The 27273-nt window shown below is 41.4% G+C and overlaps 1 long non-coding RNA gene across 1 annotated transcript in view; it reads right to left on the bottom strand.

Moving 5' to 3' along the window:
• Positions 1-11669: 11669 nt before the first annotated feature.
• The window catches only part of LOC129650061 (uncharacterized), a 50986-nt gene continuing 35382 nt past the window's right edge, over positions 11670-27273 (bottom strand). The window contains exon 3 of the long non-coding RNA XR_008713559.1: positions 11670-12194. This is a non-coding gene — a long non-coding RNA (uncharacterized LOC129650061). The remainder of the gene's footprint in view (positions 12195-27273) is intronic.

The raw sequence follows: 27273 nt of genomic DNA, 5'->3' as shown, positions 1-27273 counted from the left end.
GTCCTGGCTATTATAAACAGTGCTGCGATGAACATTGGGGTACTCGTGTCTCTTTCCCTTCTGGTTTTCTCAGTGTGTATGCCCAGCAGTGGGATTGCTGGATCATAAGGCATGTCTATTTCCAGTTTTTTAAGGAATCTCCACACTGTTCTCCATAGTGGCTGTACTAGTTTGCATTCCCACCAACAGTGTAAGAGGGTTCCCTTTTCTCCACACCCTCTCCAGCATTTATTACTTGTAGACTTTTGGATCGCAGCCATTCTGACTGGTGTGAAATGGTACCTCATAGTGGTTTTGATTTGCATTTCTCTGATAATGAGTGATGTTGAGCATCTTTTCATGTGTTTGTTAGCCATCTGTATGTCTTCTTTGGAGAAATGTCTATTTAGTTCTTTGGCCCATTTTTTGATTGGGTCATTTATTTTTCTGGAGTTGAGCTGTAGGAGTTGCTTGTATATCCTCGAGATTAGTTGTTTGTCAGTTGCTTCATTTGCTATTATCTTCTCCCATTCTGAAGGCTGTCTTTTCACCTTGCTAATAGTTTCCTTTGATGTGCAGAAGCTTTTAAGGTTAATTAGGTCCCATTTGTTTATTTTTGCTTTTATTTCCAATATTCTGGGAGGTGGGTCATAGAGGATCCTGCTGTGATGTATGTCAGAGAGTGTTTTGCCTATGTTCTCCTCTAGGAGTTTTATAGTTTCTGGTCTTACGTTGAGATCTTTAATCCATTTTGAGTTTATTTTTGTGTATGGTGTTAGAAAGTGTTCTAGTTTCATTCTTTTACAAGTGGTTGACCAGAGTTCCCAGCACCACTTGTTAAAGAGATTGTCTTTAATCCATTGTATATTCTTGCCTCCTTTGTCGAAGATAAGGTGTCCATATGTGCGTGGATTTATCTCTGGGCTTTCTATTTTGTTCCATTGATCTATATTTCTGTCTTTGTGCCAGTACCATACTGTCTTGATAACTGTGGCTTTGTAGTAGAGCCTGAAGTCAGGTAGGTTGATTCCTCCAGTTCCATTCTTCTTTCTCAAGATTGCTTTGGCTATTCGAGGTTTTTTGTTTTTCCATACAAATTGTGAAATTATTTGTTCTAGCTCTGTGAAGAATGCTGTTGGTAGCTTGATAGGGATTGCATTGAATCTATAGATTGCTTTGGGTAGTATACTCATTTTCACTACATTGATTCTTCCAATCCATGAACATGGTATATTTCTCCATCTGTTAGTGTCCTCTTTGATTTCTTTCACCAGTGTTTTATAGTTTTCTATATATAGGTCTTTAGATTCTTTAGGTAGATATATTCCTAAGTATTTTATTCTTTCCGTTGCAATGGTGAATGGAATTGTTTCCTTAATTTCTCTTTCTGTTTTCTCATTATTAGTGTATAGGAATGCAAGGGATTTCTGTGTGTTGATTTTATATCCTGCAACTTTACTATAGTCATTGATTAGTTCTAGTAATTTTCTGGTGGAGTCTTTAGGGTTTTCTATGTAGAGGATCATGTCATCTGCAAATAGTGAGAGCTTTACTTCTTCTTTTCCAATTTGGATTCCTTTTATTTCTTTTTCTGTTCTGATTGCTGTGGCCAAAACTTCCAAAACTATGTTGAATAGTAATGGTGAAAGTGGGCACCCTTGTCTTGTTCCTGACTTTAGAGGAAATGCTTTCAATTTTTCACCATTGAGGATAATGTTTGCTGTGGGTTTGTCATATATAGCTTTGATTATGTTGAGGTATGTTCCTTCTATTCCTGCTTTCTGGAGAGTTTTGATCATAAATGGATGTTGAATTTTGTCAAAGGCTTTCTCTGCATCTATTGAGATAATCATATGGTTTTTATTTTTCAATTTGTTAATGTGGTGTATTACATTGATTGATTTGCGGATATTGAAGAATCCTTGCATCCCTGGGATAAAGCCCACTTGGTCATGGTGTATGATCTTTTTAATGTGTTGTTGGATTCTGATTGCTAGAATTTTGTTAAGGATTTTTGCGTCTATGTTCATCAGTGATATTGGCCTGTAGTTTTCTTTTTTTGTGGGATCTTTGTCAGGTTTTGGGATTAGGGTGATGGTGGCCTCATAGAATGAGTTTGGAAGTTTACCATCCTCTGCAATTTTCTGGAAGAGTTTGAGCAGGATAGGTGTTAGCTCTTCTCTAAATTTTTGGTAGAATTCAGCTGTGAAGCCGTCTGGACCTGGGCTTTTGTTTGCTGGAAGATTTTTTATTACAGTTTCAATTTCCGTGCTTGTGATGGGTCTGTTAAGATTTTCTATTTCTTCTTGATCGAGTTTTGGAAAGTTGTACTTTTCTAAGAATTTGTCCATTTCTTCCTCGTTGTCCATTTTATTGGCATATAATTGTTGATAGTAGTCTCTTATGATCCTTTGTATTTCTGTGTTGTCTGTTGTGATCTCTCCATTTTCATTTCTAATTTTATTGATTTGATTTTTCTCCCTTTGTTTCTTGATGAGTCTGGCTAATGGTTTGTCAATTTTATTTATCCTTTCAAAGAACCAGCTTTTGGTTTTGTTGATTTTTGCTATGGTCTCTTTTGTTTCTTTTGCATTTATTTCTGCTCTAATTTTTAAGATTTCTTTCCTTCTACTAACCCTGGGGTTCTTCATTTCTTCCTTTTCTAGTTGCTTTAGGTGTAGAGTTAGGTTATTTATTTGACTTTTTTCTTGTTTCTTGAGGTGTGCCTGTATTGCTATGAACTTTCCCCTTAGGACTGATTTTACCGTGTCCCACAGGTTTTGGGTTGTTGTGTTTTCATTTTCATTCGTTTCTATGCAAATTTTGATTTCTTTTTTGATTTCTTCTGTGATTTGTTGGTTATTCAGCAGCGTGTTGTTCAGCCTCCATATGTTGGATTTTTTAATAGTTTTTCTCCTGTAATTGAGATCTAATCTTACTGCATTGTGGTCAGAAAAGATGCTTGGAATGATTTCTATTTTTTTGAATTTACCAAGGCTAGCTTTATGGCCCAGGATGTGATCTATCCTGGAGAAGGTTCCATGTGCGCTTGAGAAGAAGGTGAAATTCATTGTTTTGGGATGAAATGTCCTATAGATATCAATTAGGTCTAACTGGTCTATTGTATCGTTTAAAGTTTGTGTTTCCTTGTTAATTTTCTGTTTAGTTGATCTATCCATAGGTGTGAGTGGGGTATTAAAGTCTCCCACTATTATTGTGTTATTGTTAATTTCTTCTTTCATACTTGTTAGCATTTGTCTTACATACTGCGGTGCTCCCGTGTTGGGTGCATATATATTTATAATTGTTATATCTTCTTCTTGGATTGATCCTTTGATCATTATGTAATGACCATCTTTGTCTCTTTTCACAGCCTTTGTTTTAAAGTCTATTTTATCTGATATGAGTATTGCTACTCCTGCTTTCTTTTGGTCCCTATTCGCATGGAAAATCTTTTTCCAGCCCTTCACTTTCAGTCTGTATGTGTCCCCTGTTTTGAGGTGGGTCTCTTGTAGACAACATATGCAGGGGTCTTGTTTTTGTATCCATTCAGCCAGTCTTTGTCTTTTGGTTGGGGCATTCAACCCATTTACGTTTAAGGTAATTACTGATAAGTATGATCCCGTTGCCATTTACTTTATTGTTTTGGGTTCGAATTTATACACCGTTTTTGTGTTTCCTGTCTAGAGAATATCCTTTAGTATTTGTTGGAGAGTTGGTTTGGTGGTGCAGAATTCTCTCAGCTTTTGCTTGTCTGAAAAGCTTTTGATTTCTCCTTCATACTTGAATGAGATCCTTGCTGGGTACAATAATCTGGGCTGTAGGTTATTTTCTTTCATCATTTTAAGTATGTCTTGCCATTCCCTCCTGGTTTGAAGAGTTTCTATTGAAAGGTCAGCTGTTATCCTTATGGGAATTCCCTTGTGTGTTATTTGTTGTTTTTCCCTTGCTGCTTTTAATATTTGTTCTTTGTGTTTGATCTTTGTTAATTTGATTACTATGTGTCTTGGGGTGTTTCGCCTTGGGTTTATCCTGTTTGGGACTCTCTGGGTTTCTTGGACTTGGGTGATTATTTCCTTCCCCATTTTAGGGAAGTTTTCAACTATTATCTCCTCAAGTATTTTCTCATGTTCTTTCTTTTTGTCTTCTTCTTCTGGGATCCCTATTATTCGAATGTTGTAGCGTTTAATATTGTCCTGGAGGTCTCTGAGATTGTCCTCATTTCTTTTAATTCGTTTTTCTTTTATCCTCTCAGATTCATTTATTTCTACCATTCTATCTTCTAATTCACTAATCCTATCTTTTGCCTCTGTTATTCTACTATTTGTTGCCTCCAGAGTGTTTTTAATTTCACCTATTGCATTATTCATTATATATTGACTCTTTTTTATTTCTTCTAAGTCCTTGTTAAACCTTTCTTGCATCTTCTCAATCCTTGCCTCCAGGCTATTTATCTGTGATTCCATTTTAATTTCAAGATTTTGGATCAATTTCACTATCATTATTCGGAATTCTTTATCAGGTAGATTCCCTATCTCTTCCTCTTTTGTTTGGTTTGGTGGGCATTTATCCTGTTCCTTTATCTGCTGGGTATTCCTCTGTCTCTTCATCTTGTTTAAATTGCTGAGTTTGGGGTGTCCTTTCTGTATTCTGGCAGTTTGTGGAGTTCTCTTTATTGTGGCGTTTCCTCGCTGTGTGTGGGTTTGTACAGGTGGCTTGTCAAGGTTTCCTGGTTAGGGAAGCTTGTGTCGATGTTCTGGTGGATGGAGCTGTATTTCTTCTCTCTGGAGTGTAATGAAATGTCCAGTAATGAGTTATGAGATGTCTATGGTTTTGGGGTGACTTTGGGCAGCCTGTATCTTGAAGCTCAGGGCTGTGTTCCTTTGTTGCTGGAGAATTTGCTTGTTATGTCTTTCCCTGGAACTTGTTGGCCCTTGTGTGGTGCTTGGTTTCAGTGTCGGTATGGAGGCGTTTGATGAGCTCCTGTCAATTAATGTTCCTTGGAGTCAGGAGTTCCCTGGAGTCAGGGTTTGGACTTAAGCCTCCTACTTCCAGTTATCGGTCTTAATTTTACAGTAGTTTCAAAACTTCTCCTTCTATACAGCACCACTGATAAAACATCTACATTAAAGATGAAAAGTTTCTCTACTGTGAGGGTCACTCAGAGAGGTTCACAGCGTTACATGGAGAAGAGAAGAGGGAGGAGGGAGTTAGAGGTGACCCAAATGAGATCAGGTGGAATCAATAGTGGAGAGAGTGGGCTAGCCAGTAGTCACTTCCTTATGTGCACTCCACAACTGGACCGCTCAGAGATGTTCACGGAGTTATACAGGGAAGAGAAGAAGGAGGCAGGAGACAGAGGTGGCCAGAAGGGTAAAAGGGGGAAATGAAAAGGAGGGAGACAGATCCAGCCAGTAATCAGTTCCTTAAGTGTTCTCCACCGTCTGGAACACACAGAAATTCACAGAGTTGGGTAGAGTAGAGAGGGGTTAGGGAGGAGATACAGGTGACCTGGTGGAGAAAATGGAGATTCCAAAGGGAGAGAGAGCAGTCAAGCCAGTAATCTCGTATACTAGTGAAAAATGGGTCCTGAAGATTGGGTTCTTAAAGGTATAAAATTGGTAACAAATACATAAAAACAAAAATTAGAAATCTAGAGTGGAGTTTGGAATTTCTAAAATGCGATGTTAATGAAAAGAAGAAGGAAAAGAAAGAGAGAAATAACGAACAAAGAAAAACAAACAAGGTCATGAAAGTAATAAAGAAACTACAGGTACAAAATTGATAACTAATACCAAAAAGCAAAAATTAAAAATCTAGAGTAGAGTTTGGAATTTCAAAAATACAACGTTAAAAAAAAAAAAAAAAGAAGAAGAAGAAAAATAAAGAGAGAAAACAAACAAACCAACAAAAACAATGTCGCAAAAATTATAAAGAAAATACAGGTACAAAATTGATATCAAATACCAAAAAGCATAAATTAAAAATCTTGAGTAGAGTTTGGAATTGCAGATATACGATGTTATATAAAAGAAGAAGAGAAAGAAACAGAGGGAAAAAAAAGTCACAGAAATTATGAAAAAAACTATAGGTACAAAATTGATAACATATATCAAAAGGCTAAAATTAAAAATCTAGAGTAGAGTTTGGATTTTCAAAAATACAATGTTAAAGAAAAGAAGAAAAAGAAAAAAGAAAAAAACAAACAAAAAAAAAACCACGGTCAAAAAATTATAAAATATATATATGAAGTTTGCTGAAGAAGGAAAAAAAAAAAAAATAGGGTCTTTTTTTTTTTTTTGCAAAGTAATAGTTATAAAAGTGAAAATTAAAGGACAATAGAGGACTTAAAAAAAATTTTTTTTTTAATTAAAAAAAAAAAAGAAAGAAAGATTGATCGTAAAAATAGTAAAAATATATCTAGGTCTTTCTCTGGTTTTGTTGTGAGTATTGTGGGTTCAGTTCATTTTTGGCAGTTCCTTAGTCCGACTTATATTTCTCAAGATCTATAGGCCCCTTCCTATGTAATCCGTAGTAACCACGGGGTTTTAATCTATGGCCTGTAGCTTCCAAGGCGTTTCCCTCTGTTATAGCTTCTTCTGTTTGCTGGTCTCTTCAGTGTCTGGTTCCCGCCCTGACACAAAGGGGATGGTTGAGGACACTATTTTTTTTTTTTTTTTTTTTAATTTAGGCTCACTTGTTCAGCCGCGCTGTGGGGAGGGAGGGAGGGATGCTGCAAACAGATAACACTGGCGTGCGCTCGCAGTGCCTCAGCCACACTGGGTCTGCCCCCACTCACGGCGCGTGTAGCCTCCCTGCCCACACTGCTTGGGCTCTAGGTTGTTCCGCCGGGAACAATCAGAGGCCGGCCCTGGGCTGAGCTCCCAGGTCCAAGCCGCTCAGGTTCAGGCACTCGGGTAGTCCTCAGAGGCGCAGACTCGGTTGGGCCTGCGTTTTGTGCTCTTCCCAGATCCGAGCAGCTCAGGTGATGAGGTGTTTGGCGGGCGCCAATGCTGCGACTTATCGCCTCCCCGCCACTCGGTTATCTGGGTGTAAAACCGGCGCACCTTCTCAGGCAGATGTTGACCGTCCAGACCCCCAAGAAGTTTTAGTTAGCAAAGAAGCCTGCTTACAGTTTTATAAATAGTGTCTCTCTGGGGCTGCGATTGCCCCCTTCCAGCTCTGGCTGCCTGTCACCGGAGGGGGAAGGTCTGCAGACGGCTATCTCTGTTCAGTCCTTTGTTCTGTGCGCGGGCCTGGCAGTGTCTTAGGTTAGGGCTGGCTTTTCCCGTGGTAGATATCCCACAGTCTGGTTTGCTAGCCCAAATTATTTCGCTCACATAGTGCTCAGGACATTCGGCCCGATTCTTACTCTAAGGGACACAGCCCGCGCCGCACCTCCCTGCCCAGCCCCCACTTGCTAATGCCGTGTGCAGGCGTCTGCGCTGCTTCTCTGCTGGAGGAGTTACCGTAGGGCTCACAATCCTCGATTTTTAATTGTTTATTTTTTTTCCCCTCCCTTTTATGTTGCCCTCTGTGCTTCCAAAGCTCGGCACAGATTCGGCAGTGAGAGGGTTTCCTGGTGTTTGGAAACTTCTCTCTTTTTAAGACTCCCTTCCCGGGACGGAACTCCGTCCCTCCCTCTTTTGTCTCTTTTTTTGTCTTTTATATTTTTTCCTACCTCCTTTCGAAGAGTTGGGCTGCTTTTCTGGGTGCCTGATGTCCTCTGCCGGCATTCAGAAGTTGTTTTGTGGAATTTACTAGACGTTTAAATGCTCTTTTGATGAATTTGTGGGGGAGAAAGTGTTCTCCCCGTCCTACTCCTCCGCCATCTTGGCTCCTCCCGTGGCTCTACCTTTTGCTACTGTGTGACCTCGGACAGGTTACATAAAGGCATCTTTTGTAAGATGAGAATAGGTAATAACACTTTTCCCCGAGCGTGCTTGCTGAGTATAAATATATACACATATATATTTGCATTTACTTACAAATGTATATATACTTATATGCATATTTACATGTCATATAATAAGCACTCAGTGTTTGCTCAGGTTGGAGACCATTTTATTTTGCTAAAGGAAAATGAGTAGACATAGCTGTGATTTTTATCTGAGTGAGCTCTAGGCCTCCTCTGCACTGGGGATTTGTTTCTTTCACAATTACTCAAGGGTAGGATGGCCCTTTCTGAGTTTTTTTCTTTGAAGGCCTAGTATTGAAATTCATTCCAGTACTATGGAAGGAAGCCAAGAAAGTCAGCTTTTCTTGGAAGGCTGCAAGCCTTAGAACAACCTAAGCCAAGGGGGCCAGAGTGCTGGCAGTGAGTCAACTCCTTATTAAAAAGCACTTATTGATCACCTGCTGAGTGCTGGGTACAGGAGCAGGGGCTATGGAGGGGGTACAAACAAAATTAGAAATAAGGTTTCCACCCTTCAGGAAGATGTAACTAGATACATACATATACACACACACACAAACTATTACAAAACAAAGCATTATTACACACAAAATGTGGGATAATTTTTATTCAAAAATCCAGGGAAACCAAGCGCTGTGTATTCATCTCATCAGGGAAGGGTGCTCAGAGGAGGTGGATGGTGAGCTGAAGGATTCAGGAAGAATTTGGAAAGGCAGAGCAGAAGGAGGAGCATCGTGGCCTGGAAACAGAGCTCCCAGCAGGTAGATTTCTGAGTACCTGTGCAAGTGGGGGGAGAAGGCAATGGCACCCTACTCCAGTACTCTAGCCTGGAAAATCCCATGGATGGAGGAGCCTGGTAGGCTGCAGTCCATGGGGTCGCAAAGAGTCGGACACGACTAAGCGACTTCACTTTCACTTTTCACTTTCATGCTTTGGAGAAGGAAATGGCAACCCACTCCAGTGTTCTTGCCTGGAGAATCCCAGGGACGGGGGAGCCTGGTGGGCTGCCGTCTATGGGGTCACACAGTCAGACACGACTGAAGCGACTTAGCAGCAGCAGTGCAAGTGGGGAAGCAGCCTAATTTTCCAGTGTGGACGGGCCAACATACGGACTTACAGAGAACATTAAAGCTTCACATAAAGGCCCCTTGGTGCTGCAATGTACAGTATAAGGTTAGATTTGTCATCTCACACAACAGATAGCCTGTGTGGATCTTTGAGGAGGGTCTGATAACCATTTCAGCAATTTTCTTTGCCTTGAGCTTTGGTGTTACCACAGATGTCACAGTTAACTTTTTGATCAGTTCCCTCAAAAATCATTAGATTGCATCCTGTGTGAGGGAAGAAAGTCTATCTCTGGCCTGTTCACCATTGTCCAGGATGGGGGTTGCACTGTGTAGGAGGGACAAGTAAAAATCTCCAATTTGATAATTAAGTAAGTTAATATATGTAAAGTACTCAGAAGAATGTCAAACACAAAAGAAACTCTACAAAAGTACTGCTATTCTCCCTCTTCCTCCTCTTCTCCCTTCTTCACGAATAAGGCAGAAGATGCATCATAATCTCAATGGGTCTTGCCTATTGGGCAGGGGTCGCCAAGTATGACTGTGTGGGTTGTGCACGGCACAACATCCCCACATAGACCACGAAGAGAAGGCTGTTGTCTGAAACTGTTTTACACAACAGCCCTGCATAGGCAAGATTTCCATGATATACTGAACTTGGAAACTCCTCTCATGCTTTCAAATTCTAGAATAACCTCAAAACCCCTTCCCAGCATCACAGCAGAAGGTAGATCAAAGAGTGGACAGAGTAGAAAGAAACTGTAACAGTGCAAAAATGAAAGAAGGCATTCTGGTAACTGGCAGCTGCAGCAGGCATCGTTTAAGTGTATTGGAAGAAAAGGACCCTCCTAAAGGTTTTGCAAAAAGGAAGAATAGGAAGATCACTACTTAAAAGGCTTGAACTTGAGTACTGCAGTCGAAGACAGAAAACTCTGCAATCGGTATAAAACATCTGACTCAAGAGTGTGTGAGGTCAAGTTGGGATGAACAGCCCAGGATATGAGTAACATGGGACATAAAAGGATTTGTGGGTGATATAAGGAAAACTTCAGGAAACAAACTGTAAAGGCTCAGGACTGTTGCTAAGGGATTCACCAATTCTTTCTGGAAGTAAGATCAGCTGTTAGCATGTGAATATCGCTAGGTATTATTATACTCAAAGAAGTATGTCTGTGATTCATTTGTTGTATAAAAAGAAACAATTTAGAAAGCTGCATGCCATTAAAACCATATGGAGGTTCTAGTCATTCACAAGTCACTTTGTTATCCTTTGTCTTTAAGGGCTGAGTTAAAGAAATTCCCTAACAAGGCTAGGATTATAGGTAGGTGGCTCTCAGGTGACAAGCCCAGATAGCATTCCAGTTGGTGGCCACATTGAGCAGAATAAGAAACTTTACAAAGAAGTAAGAGTAAGACTGATTTTCAAGTGGAAATTAAAATAAAGCTCTGAGCTTCCCTGGTGGCTCAGTGGTAAAGAATCCTCCTACCAATGCAGGAGACACAGGTTGGATCCCTGGGACAGGAAGATCCCCTGGAGAAGGAAATGGCAACCCAATCCAGTATTCTTGCCTGGAAGACACCATGGACAGAAAGCCTGATGGGATTGCAAAAGAATCGGACACAATTTAGGGATGAAACAACAACCCCAAAGGTCAATAGCCATACATCTCATTTTCCTTGTAAAGTGGCATACCAGCACACTGTGTATTAACACATCAGAATGACTTCAATGTAATGTAAACTTACCAATGACAACATGCTAACTGCCCCAAACTCAACTGGCCTACACGAGGAAGAGTGGAAAGTGGAAGCTCTACCTCTGTGGCTGCCGAGGGACGACAGGGAAGCTGGCAAGGGTGACGGGGAAGCCGGGAAGCCGGGCTTCGGTGCAACAGCGCCACCGTGGGTGGCTGGGGATTAACAGAGGCACAGGGACCGGCCTTGCCGGGGCACTCCCAGATGGGTCTGTGTTCTCTCTGAAAGAACACCCCGCATGTTCCAAAGCCCGAGAAGCAGCACTAGAAACATCAAGATGACAGACTGTCCCTGCTGTGCACCTCTGATAGCTATGATCACTCTGCCATGTGTGTGACAGCTACCGGGGCATACGGCCACCTTCCTGCTAGACTCCCAGCTCCCAGAGAGTGCAGCTGTGCCTGCTTCATTTCGGATCTCCCAGGGTGACTAGCCAGCACTGGGCCTGCGGTGGATGCTGACAGTGTGCTGGGCCATGGCCATGAGATCCTTCGTCTCATTTAATTCACCAGCAGTCCTCTGCAGTATGCACTGTAGTCATTCCTATTTCACAATGAGGAAACCAAACCTCAGGAGGATGAAGCGACTGCTGGTTAAGTTACACGGCTGATTGGTGAAAATACCAGGATTTGCACCGAAAGTCGTCATGTGTTTTAACTACCACATTACCGTTCCTCTAGATTGCTGCTGCTGCTGCTGCTAAGTCACTTCAGTCGTGTCCGACTCTGTGAGACCCCATAGATGGCAGCCCACCAGCCTTCCCCGTCCCTGGGATTCTCCAGGCTAGAACACTGGAGTGGGTTGCCATTTCCTTCTCCAATGCATGAAAGTGAAAAGTGAAAGTGAAGTCGCTTAGTCCTGGGCAGGTAAACTACTACCCATGGGCCAAACGTGGTCTGTTTCTGTACTGGCCACAAGCTAAGAACAGTTTTTACATTTTCATATAGTTTTTTTTTTTTTAATCAAAGCAATAATAATATTTTGTGACAAATGAAAACTACATGAGATTAAAATTTCAGTATTCCATAAAAGATGTTTAACTGGAGTATGCCATCTTCACTCTTCCTCATATTGTCCAAGGCTGCTTCCATGCTACAAGGGCAGAGTTGAGTGGGTGTGACAAAGGCCAAATCGTCCATGAAACCAAAATATTTAGTAGCTGGCCCTTCACAGAAAAAAAGTTTATTCAGTTCCTTCCTAGATACAGTCAAGCAGCAGACATGCTCCTCTGCTCGGCTGTGCAGGAACACTGGCACACGGGGTCAGAGAAGTCGTGGAGCCATGAGCATCAGGTCAGCTCAGAGGCACCGTCTGAAGGCCATGGCTACAACCTGGCCACACCTGGAACTCAGAGGCACAAAGCACTTGGCTCAGGACCATGCACTGGCAGAGGAGACGTTGCTGATGGTATTTCCGAAGGTCAGTGAGGATGCTCAATAAACCACTGCTTGCAAGTAAAAAGGATCTTGTGGATGACCGAGCTGTGCAGACGATATGAAAATGACATTAGCCTTGAGTCAGCAACCTCCTCTCCTGCTGAGCTCTCTGCTGAGATGCCAACAAGTCGCAGAACTGACAGATTTGAGTACCACCATCCTGCGCTAGGGATGCTAATTGAGCAGTGACATAGCCAGGGGGCAGACAGCAGGATGGGAGAAAGACAAGCCAGATGCCCCTGCAATCCTGTACCTGCAGGATGAGAAGGGCCCAGATGACCCATCTCTCTGCACAGCCAGGAGAACACAATGCAAGCAGCCACAGAGAGCCCCAGAGGCAAGAAACCAGCTCTGGGCAATAGGGAGGGGGCTCAGGAGAAAGCCAGAGATGGTCATTACTTGGCTTTATGTTTTATTGGCCTCCTGCCATATGGTCAAGGCAAAGATACCCATGCTCAGGAAGGGGCTGGGACAAAGCGGTCAGCACACCAGGTCTTACCAGATCCCCCATGCAGGACATAACATCATTAACTGTGACCTGGTACTCTAAGGTCAGTCTTCTGCATGGCAGTTCTCCTGAAAATGTGCAGTAATGGAGGAGTGGGGGAATTAACAGAAATCACATCTTTGGCAAACAAGACAGTACAATAAATAAAACACAGGCTTTGGGGCCAGAATTCCCAGGCTTCAGTTTTGTCTCTGACACTAGTACTCCTTGTATAGCCCTTATCAGATCACTTAAGTTTTCATTTCAGATTTCTGGTAAACTCCTCTGCAAAATGAACTAACAGAGTTAATTAATGGGTTATGCATCCTATGTAAGTCCAGACTAGGCTTGTCTGCATATAATAAAAATTCAAATAAAAGTGACCTAAATGACAGAGTGATTTACTTTTCTCTCAGATAAAAGAAGTCCAGAATTAGGCAGGGTAAGACTGGCTCAGCAGTTACACAGTCAAACAAACACAGGTAGCATGTAATCCTCCTCTGATGTTCTTAGAACCTACTTTCCATCCTCAGGGTGCCTCATACTCAAAAATGACTGCTTCAGCTCCAGCAGGCACATTTACACTCCAGGTAGCAAGAAGCTGAATGGGGCAATGGATAAATGATGTACTTCTTCTCTGAATCAGCTCGTTAAGGAGATTTCCTAGATACCCTATTCAATCAACTGCCATCTTTATTTGCAAGGCTGGCTGGGAGGTGTACATTTTTATTATAGTCATTATTACCCCTAGAAAGACAGAAGTTCATAATGTGGAAGGAGGAGACAATGGAAGAGAGGCAATAAGCAGTCTTAGCCACAAATGCTCACCTCAAGGGCTGATACTGTTTCCAAATGACAAGTTCCCAACATGTATGAAAGGCCATTATAAAGTTGCAGAGGCACACGCAATAAAGCCCACAGCCCTTGGTTTCCCATACGAGGCCCTTTATGACTTGGCCCTGATCCCCCTGCCAAGTCACACCTCCTACCCCTCTTCCCACCTTGCCGTTTCTGCTCATCAAAGCAAACTGCCGGAAGTTCCTTGCACGGTCTGCCTCCATGCCTTAAACCTCTTTGTCTTTGCCCAGCCCAGGTACCATCTTCCAGAAACCCCCTGGAGCACCAGGGTGAGGTAAGTGTTCATTTGCTGTCCCCCCACAGTGCCCCATGGACATTCTATCACACCATCCCCCTCATCACCCTGAAATATGATGGTATGACTAAGGCCAATGAGAGGCTAAGATGACAGCAGTCAAGGGCAAGGGTCTAGCAGGACCAAAATGTGCCCAATTTGGGGCCTTGAGAAAGACTGGGCAGAACCAAGGTAGTCCCTTGTGAGCAGTGGCCAGTGCACAGTCCCCACAGACCCAGGTTCAAACCCTGGTACTGCTACGAACCAGAGCATGACCTTGACAAGGATGTGTACTCTGAGCCTCCCTGTCTTCACCTGTATGATGAGAGCACTGACCCCACATGGCAAGGAGAAATAAGGAGAGCCTGCTGGCACAGTCCCTGAAGCAGAAAGACGACCCATAAACGTTAGCTTTTTCTTAATTAGCTTTTATGGGCCCATCGTGAAGGAAAAGCAATTTTTTAAAAGCTGCCTGAAGCCAACCCATATTAAGTCATTTCCCAGCTGAATATTAAAACAGTCTTTAATCTGAGATGACAAAAATAATTTGAGCTGGCAGATGGCAGGGTGCTGTCACCCACTTTGCTGCTTGGAACTGAATGGATCGTACATAAATACCACCAAACCCTTGCCTTGTTTGGAAAAGCACTTGACTTGAAGGGCTGCTGCATGTTTGGTGGTGCTGAAGGGGCCCCGAACGCGGGAGCAATGGCACAGCCACGCAGGCAGGTGGAGAGGCTGGGCTTGGCTGGGCCACCCAGGCAGGTGGGTTATGTTGCTAACTCACCACCGCCACAATCTCAGGGGCCGAGCACCACCACATTTGCTTCTCATTTATGCTACATGCACAGTTCAGTGCGGGCTGTGACTTCATGTGATTCTCACCAAAGGACCCAGGCAAGAAGTGCCCAGGATTGTAGCTGCATGGAAGCAGGAACGTGGCAATGCTCACTCTGGCTCCTGAAACACTCCAGCAGAAATGACACATCTCTCTTGCTCACATGTATTAGCCAAAGCCAGTCACATGTCTGCGTCTGACTTCGGGGGAGTAGGGAAATGGAATCGGATTGTACGGCTGGGAAGAAGGAATGAAAAGTAATACCCGTGTAGAGTTCTGATTGCCACTCTCTGGTAGATGGTCATGTGATGGCAGAGATATGATGCCATCCAGTGCCCTGAAAGTCTAGGATTCCTACACGACTGCCCTCAATTTTGTTACGAACAGAAAGCAACAAAATTCAAACTGAAATAATGTACTATTTTTAAGAACAACTGAATCAGTAAATTTACAGCATGCAATTTTGTTAAGGTTTCAGTGAAATGATACACCCAAACACTCCTGGAGTCACCATAAATCAGAACATGTGTTGTGGAAAGCAGTCTGACAGTACGTATTAGAGCAAGAAGTGAAAGTTTACATCCTTTGGCACCTTTGTTCAGTTTCTGAGGACTGATCCGAATGAAACTATCCAAAAGCTATAGGTTCAAAGACATTCATTTACTTGTAATATAATGAATGTTGCTTTTACCAATTATAATTGCAAAAATATTTATAATTTAAAAAGTAGAAACAAAACATCCTATTACAGACTCTGGGTTAAGTAAGCTAGAGAAACTCTTTGAGGAATATAATTTATGTATTTTCAATGATGTTTATAAAGTCCAACAAATAGAGAAATATGCTTATGACAGAGTAGTAAATGAAAATAGTAGGATGCAAAATAATATGCAAATAATCATCACAACCAAATGCTAACAGCAGATACATTAACATTTTCATATCATATACAATAATGAAAAATAAACTTCAAAATGGAACCTGAGAAAATTAAAAATTATCTTCAGTTGCAAGGGATTCTGTGAAGAGGCTGCTTGGGCAGAAGTTATATTTATTTATTTATTTTATTATTTTTTTTTTAATTTTATTTTTAAACTTTACATAATTGTATTAGTTTTGCCAAATATTTAGAAAATGGTTTTCCCATAAAATCATGGATTTATCACAATGCAAGATCACAGGAGGTGCTAAACAATATTATTGAATGAAGATCTAAATACACAATTTTTCAAAGAAGATGTACAGATGACCAAGAGGCACATGAAAACATGCTCTTAGCTAAATATTAGAGAAATACAAATCAAAACTACAATGAGGTACCACCTCACACCAGTCAGAATGGCCGTCGCTAAAATGTCTACCAACAATAAATGCTGGAGAGGGTGTGGAGAAAAGGGAACGCTCCTGCACTGTCAGTGGGCATGTAAACTAGTACAGTCACTACAGAGAACAGTATGGCGGTTCCTTAAGAAACTAGAAATAGAGCTACTATATGATCCAACAAGGGCTTCCCTGGTGGCTCAGAAGGTAAAGAATCTGCCTGCAATGTGGAACACCCAGGTTCAATTCCTGGGTCAGGGAGATCCCCTGGAGAAGGGAATGGTGATTCACTCCAGTACTCTCACCTGGAGAATTTCATGGACAGAGGAGCCTGGTGGGCTACACTCCATGGGGTTGCAAAGAGTAGGACGTGACTGAGCGACTAACACTTTCACTTCTAATGATCCAGCAATCCCACTCCTGGGCATATATATGAAGGAAATCATGGGTCAAAAGGATTCATGAACCCCCAGTGTTCACTGTGTGTGTGTGTGTGTGTGTGTGTATATATATATATATATATATTCGGAGAAGGCAATGGCACCCCACTCCAGTACTCTTGCCTGGAAAATCCCATGGATGGAGGAGCCTGGTGGGCTGCAGTCCATGGGGTCGCTAAGAGTCGGACACGACTGAGCGATTTCACTTCCACTTTTCAGTTTCATGCATTGGAGAAGGAAATGGCAACCCACTCCAGTGTTCTTGCCTGGAGAATCCCAGGGATGGGAGAGCCTGGTGGGCTGCCGTCTCTGGGGTCGCACAGAGTCGTACAAGACTGAAGCGACTCAGCATAGCATATATATCTATATATATATATAGATATATAGATATACACATACACATACATACACACACACACACAATGGAAAATTACTCATCTGTTAAAAAGAATGAAATAATACCATTTGCAGCAACATGGATGGACCTGGAGATTATCACACTAAATGAAGTAAGTTAGAGAAAGACAAGTATCATATGATATTGCTTATATGTGGAATCTAAAAAAAATGATACAACTTAACTTATTTACAAAACAGAAACAGATTCACAGACTTAGAGAACGAACTTACAGTTACTGAGGGGAAGGGACAGATGGGGAGTTTGGGACTGACACATACACACTGCTCTGTTTAAAACAGATAACCAACAAGGACCAACTGTATAGCACAGGCAACTGCTCAATACTCTGTAATAACCTAAACAGGAAAATCATTTGAAAAAAGAAACAGCTGCATGTGTATATATAACTGAATCACTCTGCTACACACCCAAAACTAAAATTATTAAACTACTATACTCCAATATACAATAAATTTTTTTTAAGTACAAACAGTAAAAAAAAAAAGCCAAAAACATATCTTTTATAAATAAACATTTATTGAATAAATAAATTTAAAAGAAAGATTAATGGAAAAAAGAAAAACAACCACAAACAAATGTTGAATTGAGAAGATGAAAATAGAGGGATTCTCTCTCAGGAACCCTGCCTGACTAGATACCACTATTCACTAATGAGATAAACAGTTTTCAAATCGAGAACGAACAGCCTCCCCAGACTGGTTCTGCCCCAGGATGTGTGCATCCAGTGGGCAGAGGTCAGGGATGTTGCTCAGCATCCCACAGAGTACAGGACACCACCCACCCCCTGCTACCACCACAAAGAATTATCCAGACTAAAATGTTATTATTTTTTCCCATTCTGAAGGCTGTCTTTTCACCTTGCCTATAGTTTCCTTTGTTGTGCAGAAGCTTTCAAGTTTAATTAGGTCCCATTTGTTTATTTTTGCCTTTATTTCCAATATTCTGGGAGGTGGTAAAGTTAAAAAATAAAATAAAATAAAATTTTAACAGTGCTGCTGCTCAAAACCTCTGGTCAAAGTAGTTTTGTGAGAATTGAAAAGAGAAGACTCGAGAAAAGGGAGATTTTTAGCTTGATGTGCAGGGAATCCCTAAACCCTAGGAAGGATCTACAGGTGTGGATGGTAGAATTTAAAAGGCTTAGCCAATTTCTGGAACCAGCATATGAAGAGGGGTGACCAAGATGCTAGCAATGAACTACAATAAAGGCACTCCTAGACAAAAGTTGTTCCACTCCTTACTCTAGGGACTCCTAGAAGCCAATACTTTATCCACACATTTGTGTGATATGCAATGTCGTGTCAGATCATAGGAACCATTATTGTATCTGTGAGTTTCTGGGAATGTATTTCTTTAACACATGAACCACTGGTGAAGATGGTGGCATCTTAAATTCTCCCTCAGAGAAACCTTTACCCACATTATTATTCTTTCTGAATATGGACATTATACTTCACGACACTGCTGGTTTTTATAGAGTTTGAGTACTAGCTTCAGATATACCATGAAATTTGCAAACTGACTTGAACACTATACCTCCTGCAAGTTACTTCAAAGAGCAAAGATGTCTGAATTTCCAACTATCAGAAGCAGATTTTAACTCCATTCTGATGTATGACCACCATTCAAATCTGGTAGTCCTTTAAATGGGTGAACTACCATGCTGTCTCATCAACAAATTTTTTATGATTCCCTTTCCTTGAGATGGGTTTGATATACCATACTGCCTCTTCCTGTATGCTCCATACTCCATGCTGCTGCTGCTGCTAAGTTGCTTCAGTCATGTCCGACTCTGCGCGACCCCATAGATGGCAGCCCACCAGGCTCCCCTGTCCCTGGGATTCTCCAGGCAAGAACACTGGAGTAGGTTGCCATTTCCTTCTCCAATGCATGAAACTGAAAAGTGAAAGTGAAGTCGCTCAGTTGTGTCTGACTCTTAGCGACCCCATGGACTGCAGCCCACCAGGCTCCTCCATCCATGGGATTTTCCAGGCAAGAGTACTGGAGTGGGGTGCCATTGCCTTCTCCACCATGACTCCATAGGAAACACTAAAAATAGCCTAAGACGAAATGAATCAAATTGCTTTTGGGGCATCACTATCTTATCTGGGAACCATAGAAAGTCTTCTCTTGCAAAGAGAAGGTGGGAAGGTTGGGGGAGGCACTTGCCTGGTAAAAAATCACTCAACAAATGAAAACCAATGAAAGGGACAATTATATCCCTATCATCTAGCATAGTGCTCGAATGATTGAGGGTTTTAAACACTAAGTTTTTTTTCCACTGAAAAAAACATAAATTGATGACATAAATAATCCTTCCCATTAAAATTCTTTTTAATTTAACAGTGTATCTAGAAGTTTTTCTCCAAAGTATGCATGGGGTTTTGTTTTTAGACAGCTATATCATATTTCAAATCACCAATAGTCAGATGACGGACATTTTGGTTGTTTTCAGTATTTTGCTATTAGAAACAATTAGTTAATTTCAGTATTTTCTTAAATTTAATTTCTCCCATTTATGAGTATATTTTTAGATAAAATTCCTAGAAGTGAGATCAAAAGACGCATCCATTTTAATTATGAAATATATTGCCAAATTGTGCTCTGTATCTTCTCAGGTGGCACTAGAGGCAAAGAATCCACCTGCCAATGCAGGAGATGTAAGAGATGTAAGTTCAATCCCTCGGTCAGGAAGATCCCCTGGAGAAGGAAATGGCAACCTACTGCAGTACTCTTGCCTGGAGAATCCCAGGGACAGAGGAGCCTGGAGGGCTACAGTTCAAAGAATCAGGCAAGACTGAAGTGACTTAGCACGGACACACATCCTCTATATAGACTATTATAATTTACACTCTTCAGGAATCTGTGACAATGCCTATTTCCGCACATCACTACCAACATAGTGCAGCTAACACTTTTTTACAATATTTATTTGGCTGCATCAGATCTTGTGGGATCCAGTTCCTTGACCAGGGATCAAACCTGGGTCCCCTGCACTGGGAGAGCAGAGACGGAGCCACTGGACCACTAGGGAAGTTCCAACCTTGTTTTTAATGAATAAATCAGATCAGATCAGATCAGTCACTCAGTCGTGTCCGACTCTTTGCGACCCCATGAATCGCAGCACGCCAGGCCTCCCTGTCCATCACCAACTCCGGGAGTTCACTCAGACTCATGTCCATCGAGTCAGTGATGCCATCCAGCCATCTCATCCTCTGTCGTCCCCTTCTCCTGCCCCCAATCCCTCCCAGCATCAGAGTCTTTTCCAATGAGTCAACTCTTCGCATGAGGACATATTCTCTTTTGTGTTAGCCGTTTTATGACATAAGTTTCTTTAATAACTCTCAAGAGTCCTAAAGCATTTAAAGGCACTTTAAAGAAGAATGGGGAGATGGGACTGGGGAAGACTGATAAAAACAATATTGCTGAGCCCAAATTGTCCTGTATTATTCATAAATAACCTTCTGTTTTTCCAGTAACTATGCAATAAAGCCCAAACTACAAAGGGTCTCAAGTTCTATTTTTCAGCCACCTCAGCTTCCTGCCATTGCTACTATAATCTGAAGAGGGCATTTCAATGCAGCTTGAAAGCTAGTCTCCCACATTGCAGACCATACTGTAATCATACCTCAGATGACCAGCAGGAAGATAAACGTATAGGTAAATGAGATGTTTCCTGAAAAATGTCTATGTCTCTTGATGCTCCAAATCATATTTTTATGGACTTATTCACATATTTTTACTTTCCTTATGAAGATTTTCAAAAGCACATAAAATACATAGATTAATAAAGATTTCTATCATCAAGATTCAAAAGGTACTAAGACTTTGCTGATCTTAATTCATTTCTGCTAGCATGTAATTTTTGTTTTCTTAGCTGGACATTTTAAAGTAAAACACAGATATGATGTCATTTCATCCATAGATATTTCAGCAGTATGCATATTTTGTGCACATGTTCAGCAGGAAACAGGGGCCAGAGAATATGTAGTAAATACTGAGAGCAGAAAAGCATGGAAAACCACACTCCAACTGAGTTTAAGCGAGGTCTGAGTTTTCCTCATATGAAAAAAAATTGAAATACAGTTTCAGGAAACTTGGAATCTTTACTTTTTGCTTTCTTGATTCACTATCTGAAATGTAATCTCACATATACTCAATAGAATATACTCAATTTTTATATAGCAAAAGGGGCATCCAGTTATAGCTGGTCAGTCCAACTCTCCTCTCTATATAATTAATAAATAAGTAGGCTAAGAATTGTTAAAGATCAATTTGACTTAACTGATATTTAGACAACAGTCCACCCAATAATAACAAAGCACATATTATTTTCAAATGCACAAATGAAAATTCACCAAGATGGACCATACTGTAGACCAGAAAACAAACTTGAACAAATCTGAAACCACTAATAACCATAGAAACCACATTCTCAGACCACAAAAGAATCCAACTAGAACACGAAAGCTATTAGGGAAGTGTCCAAATATTTGGAAATTAAACAATATACTTCCAAATAATCCACAGATCAAAGAAGAAACCCATAGGCCCAAAACCAAATAACACAAATTATTTTTAACCATATGACATGGAAAACAGAACATAACAAAATTTATTGAATGCAGCTAGGAGAAGGCATTGGCAACCCACTCCAGTACTCTTGCCTGGAAAATCCCATGGACGGAGGAGCCTGGTAGGCTGCAGTCCATGGGGTCACCAAGAGTCGGACACGACTGAGCAACTTCCCTTTCACTTTCCACTTTCATGCATTGGAGAAGGAAATGGCAACCCACTCCAGTGTTCTTGCCTGGAGAATCCCAGGGACGGGGGAGCCTGGTGGGCTGCCGTCTATGGGGTCACACAGAGTCGGACACGACTGAAGCAACTTAGCAGCAGCAGCAGTAGGGCAGTGCGTAGAAAGAAATGTAGAATGTAAAATGTGTATATTGGAAAAAAAGAGAAAGGGTTGAAATGAATGATCTAAGCATCTAGCTAGAGCACAAGAAGCTCAGTTTGGTTCTCTGTGAGACCTAGAAGGGTGGGATGGGGAGAATGGGAGGAGGTTCGACAAGGAGGGGATATATGTGTACATATAGCTGATTCACTTTGTATACAACAGAAGCTAACACAACACTGTAAAGCAATTATATTCAAATTTTAAAAAGACAAGAGTTAATCACAGGATCAAATTTCATGAAAGATGTAAACAATTATAAACAACAGATACATTATTCACTCAATGTTATTCACTCAATAAACAACAGATACATTAAACAGACCTATATATATTAATAAACTGACTCTGTAGTTAACTATCTTCTCTCAAAGACTACTTAAGGTCCTTTTGGCTTCAGTTGTTAATTTTAACAAACATTTGAGGAAGAAGCAATGCCAAATTCTATACAAAGTCTGCAGATTAGGGAATCTAATCTGAATTTTATAAGGCCTGTATTACTTTGATACACAAATCAAACTAAAACATTAAGAAAGCAACACCTAAGGAATATGAACGTGAAGTCGCTCAGTCGTGTCCAACTCTTTGCAACCCCGTGGACTGTAGCTTACCAGGCTCCTCTGTCCATGGGATTCTCCAGGCAAGAATACTGGAGTGGGTTGCCATTTCCTTCTCCAGGGGATCTTCCCAATCCAGGGATCAAACTCTAGTCTCCCACATTGCAGGCAGACGCTTTAACCTCTGAGCCACCAGGGAAGCCCAAGGAATATAGACACAAAAATTATTTATAAAATTCTAGCAAATCTAGTTTAGCAACACAAGGAAAGGATCATACATCATGATAATGAGGCAATCATCACAGAGTCAGAAACAGAATTTCACAAAAATTATTCATTAATTAGAAATAGAATGGACTTTATTCAACCTGATGTAAGACATCTACAAAAACAGAACTATAGTTAATAAATGCTAGCCCTGAAGACAAACAGGTAAGGATGTCCACTCTAATTTCTTCTATGCAACACAGTACTAGAGGTCCTGCTGCTGCTGCTAAGTCACTTCAGTCGTGTCCGACTCTGTGCGACCCCACAGACGGCAGCCCACCAGGCTCCCCCGTCCCTGGGATTCTCCAGGCAAGAACACTGGAGTAGGTTGCCGTTTCCTTCTCCAATGCATGAAAGTGGAAAGTGAAAGGGAAGTTGCTCAGTCGTGTCCGACTCTTGGTGACCCCATGGACTGCAGCCTACCAGGCTCCTCCGCCCATGGGATTTTCCAGGCAAGAGTACTGGAGTGGGGTGCCATCCTAGTTGGTGCAATAAGCAAGAAAAAGAAACTTTAAAGCACATATATGAAAAAAGTAAAACTGTCTTTAATCACAGAAGACATAATCATTTACGCAGAAAATCCTAAGAATCTGCAAAAGAAACCTACAAGAACTAAGTGACTTACTAAGATTGCAGGATCTTGCCCACATATATTTTTTATAAAGTAAACTGTCTTTCCTGGAGAGGGCAATGGCACCCCACTTCAGTACTCTTGCCTGGAAAATCCCATGGGTGGAGGAGCCTGGTAGGCTGCAGTCCATGGGGTTGCTAAGAGTCGGACACGACTGAGCGACTTCACTTTCACTTTCATGCATTGGAGAAGGAAATGGCAACCCACTCCAGTGTTCTTGCCTGGAGAATCCCAGGGACGGGGGAGCCTGGTGGGCTGCCGTCTATGGGGTCGCACAGAGTCGGACACGACTAAAGCGACTTAGCAGCAGCAAACTGTCTTTCCAAAGCAACAGATAATAAATGAATACTAAGTCTGGGCTGTCTGACGAGGAACAGGATATTTGAGTAATTTCAAAATGCCTTCCTAGAGACTGCTTGTTAGTTCTATCTATCAGGGAAAGCACAGTAACTTTATAGCGGAGAAACTAAAAGTACCTTGACCTGGTGATTAAAATTTCTATTATCAAAAAGGGGGAGATAGATCTCAGTGCTCCCTGATGTGAAATCCTGAGAAGGACACAAGAACATTTACATAGTTTACTGACAGGGGATGCATAACCTGAAGTTTTCCGTGAGGAAACATCAGAAAAACTCAAACTAGGGAATATTCTATAAAATAACTGGCCCCTGTTCTCTGAATAACACAATGACATGAAAAGAAAGGTTGAGGAACTGTTACAGCAAAGGGAGTCTAAAGAGAAGTGACAACTAAATGCAATATATGATCCTGGACCAGATTTAGAAATAGAGAGGGAAAAAAAATGCTCTAAAGGACTGTCTGTGTGTGTGTGTGTGTGTGTGTGTCTGTGTACTCAGTCACTCAGTTGTGTACAACTCTTTTCAATCCCATGGACTGTAGCCCACCGGGCTCCTCTGTCCATTGAATTTCTAGGCAAGAATACTGGAGTAGGCTGCCATTTCCTATTCCAGGGGATCTTCCCAACCCAGGGATTGAACCCAAATTTCTTGCACCTCCTGCACTGGCAGGTGGATTCTTTACCACTGCACCACCTTGTACTGTATAAAGGACATTGCTGGCATAATTCATGAAAATGGGCTGTAGATGGTAAAATAAACATAAATATTGTATAGATGTTAGATTCCTGAATCTAAGTAAAGAACTATGACATATGCAAGTTACTCTCCAATGATTCAGAAATATGTGTTTATATATATGTACACATATATAAAGAGATAGATAAAACATGAAAAATGTTGCAAATTAATGAACCTGTTCAAAGGATATTCAGTTGTTCTCCATTACTCCCAGAATAAGGTTTACCTGTGTCTTTCTTTTTCTCATGTAGTGGAATGTTGATAAAAGTGGGTTTTCCCATGTTTGTATTATCATCCCAATTAAAGATATGAGTTTTCTAGATTAAATGTCAGCTCATGAAGAGTGCAGGGACAGATGGGAAATTGTTGAAAGAACATGAGCCTTACATTTTCTCTGTCATTTGGGAAACTTCCTTCCTATCTATGAATCTTAGTGTCTTTGTGTAACAATGGGAATATTGTTTAGCAGCTCAGTCATGTCCGACTCTTCTGTGACCCCATGGACTGTAGCCCACCAGGCTCCTTTGTCCATGTGATTTTCCAGGCAAGAATACTGGAGTGGGTTGCCATTTCCTTCTCCAGGGGATCTTCCCGACCCAGGGACCGAACCCTAGTCTCTTGCATCTCCTGCACTGGTAAGTGGATTCTTTACCACTGAGCCACAGGGAAGCCCGCTAACAATGGGAATAAGTAATAATAAATATACCAACTTTACAGGGCTGCTGTGAGAATGGCAATAAGAGAAAGTATAAACACATACCTTTCAAAGTATAAAAAAGTACCTATATAACACTCAGGCAATGCTGGGCCTCTGCTTCCTGACCTCAGATATTTTCAATATCCCTTAGCATCCTCACCATGACTTCCAGTGTCTCCCCTGACTGGTTTCTAATTCTCTGAGCTCACCATTCTCCTTCTCTGTTCTTAGTGCCATTGTGTAAGCATACTCTGCCTCAAGGTCCTTGCAGTTCTCCTCACCTGTCTGTCTCACCAGGTAAACACAAGGGCCCTCCCTTCCAGCTCCCTGCTTACACATCAGACATCTTATCAGTGATTTCTCCCCTAAATAACCTATAAAACAGTAAACATACTTAATCCTTATTGGTTGCCTCTTTGCCTGATTTTTGTTTTCAATATTTATCACACACAATCCACCATGTATGTATGTTCATTTACTAATTGCCTGTGTCCTTCTCTTAAAATGTCAGCTATACAATTTCAAGGACTTATATTTACTCAGTACTGCATTTTTAGCACATAAACAAGTGCTTGGAACATTAACAAACTCTCAATAAATATTTGTTAAATGAATGAATGAACAGGAAAGCCTTGCACATATTTAGTAGATACATAGTGCTTCACAGAAATTATCTCAACTCCATTTAATTAAAATGTCATTTTTTTTCTCTGTTGACATCTGTCACTATGAAATATCCCCACTGCTTTTAAGGTACATCTAGTCAAAGCTATGGTTTTTCCAGTAGTCATGTATGGATGTGGGAGTTGGACTATAAAGAAAGCTGAGTGCCAACGGTTTTGAACTGTGGTGGAGAAGACTCTTGAGAGTCCCTTGGACTGCAAGGAGATCCAACCAGTCAATCCTAAAGGAAATCAGTCCTGAATATTCACTGGAAGGACTGATGCTGAAGCTGAAACTCCAATACTTTGGCCATCTGATGCGAAGAACTAACTCACTAGAAAAGACCCTGATGCTGGGAAAGATTGAAGGCGGGAGGAGAAGGGGACGACAGAGGATGAGATGGTTGGATGGCATCACTGACTCAATGGACATGGGTTTAAGTAAGCTCCAGGAGTTGGTGATGGACAGGGAAGCTCGGCACGCTTCAGTATCCATGGGGTCGCAAAGAGTTGGACACAACTAAGCAACTTAACTGAACTGCTTCTAAAATAAAATGAATTTAAGTGCATTGGATTTCACAGTAGTCTTTCAGATTACTGGAGATTATTTAACATGTAACTGAATCAGGCCTGGAGATCACTGAGTCACAATTCTGAAGAAGGAAAGAAGGGAAAGAAGAAATATTCCTCACACAGACATTTGAATATTGGCTCATTTCTTTCTTAGTGGTTCCACCTAATTATCAAGACAGGGCAATCCCCAGTACAGTTGGATTTTCTTTCTTACCCAAGTTACAGATAATTGGCAGCTGCTCACTCACTTCTAAATATAAAATAGAACTCTCACATTTCAAACGCCACATCCTCTTACTCCAGAAAAGCACAGCACATCTCAAAAATTCAGCAATTGTGTCTGATGGGCAGTGACACCAGTAGACAGCCTTCTGTCAACACCCAGGCTGACAAATGACAATCAATATCCCACTGCCACCTGGGATCTGGGCCACCTGGGACCCTCCGAGTCACAGCCAGCTTGTTCCTCACTTGCCACTACCTTCCTGCAGCTGTGGACTCAGGTCTGCATTGCAACCTGCCCTGACAGATCCAGAATGAGGGATCAGCTGCTTGGCTTGTTCAGTTTCCAGGGCCAGGAAAATCAGACAGGCAACCAACTCCCCAGGGACATTCATTGAGTCTGAAAACTACTATTAAATTAAACCATGGACGACCACCAATTTGCAAACATCTGCATTTGCAATCCTTTTGGTGCTGGCATTCACTTTCAGCAGAGATCAAGAAACACACGAACTCCAGAAGAGGAAGCTATTATAAGGCATCCCTGGCAAAATTCTCAAAACAACAGAAATTCCTGTTAACAAGTATTTTCCCTTTCTACTAATACTAAATGAGACTAGTAAGTTATAGCCAGTGCTCTAAAGCATGGTGAGACCAGGTCTTTATGCTCATTCCTAAAACACAGAATATACACTGAACCAACTAAGAATTCATGATACAGAATTCGTCCCACCTAAAGGGCTCCTTATTTAGGAACTTACTCTCTTGCCTTTGCCCGCCCCCCCCCCACTGGTATAAACAGCTTTAAAAGTACCTCAGTATTTTA

Source organism: Bubalus kerabau, chromosome 4 (genome assembly GCF_029407905.1).
Source record: "Bubalus kerabau isolate K-KA32 ecotype Philippines breed swamp buffalo chromosome 4, PCC_UOA_SB_1v2, whole genome shotgun sequence".
NCBI classification, from domain to species: Eukaryota; Metazoa; Chordata; class Mammalia; order Artiodactyla; family Bovidae; genus Bubalus; species Bubalus kerabau.
The sequence above is the reverse complement of the archived record's forward strand: the minus strand, read 5'-3'. Positions and strand labels throughout refer to the sequence as shown.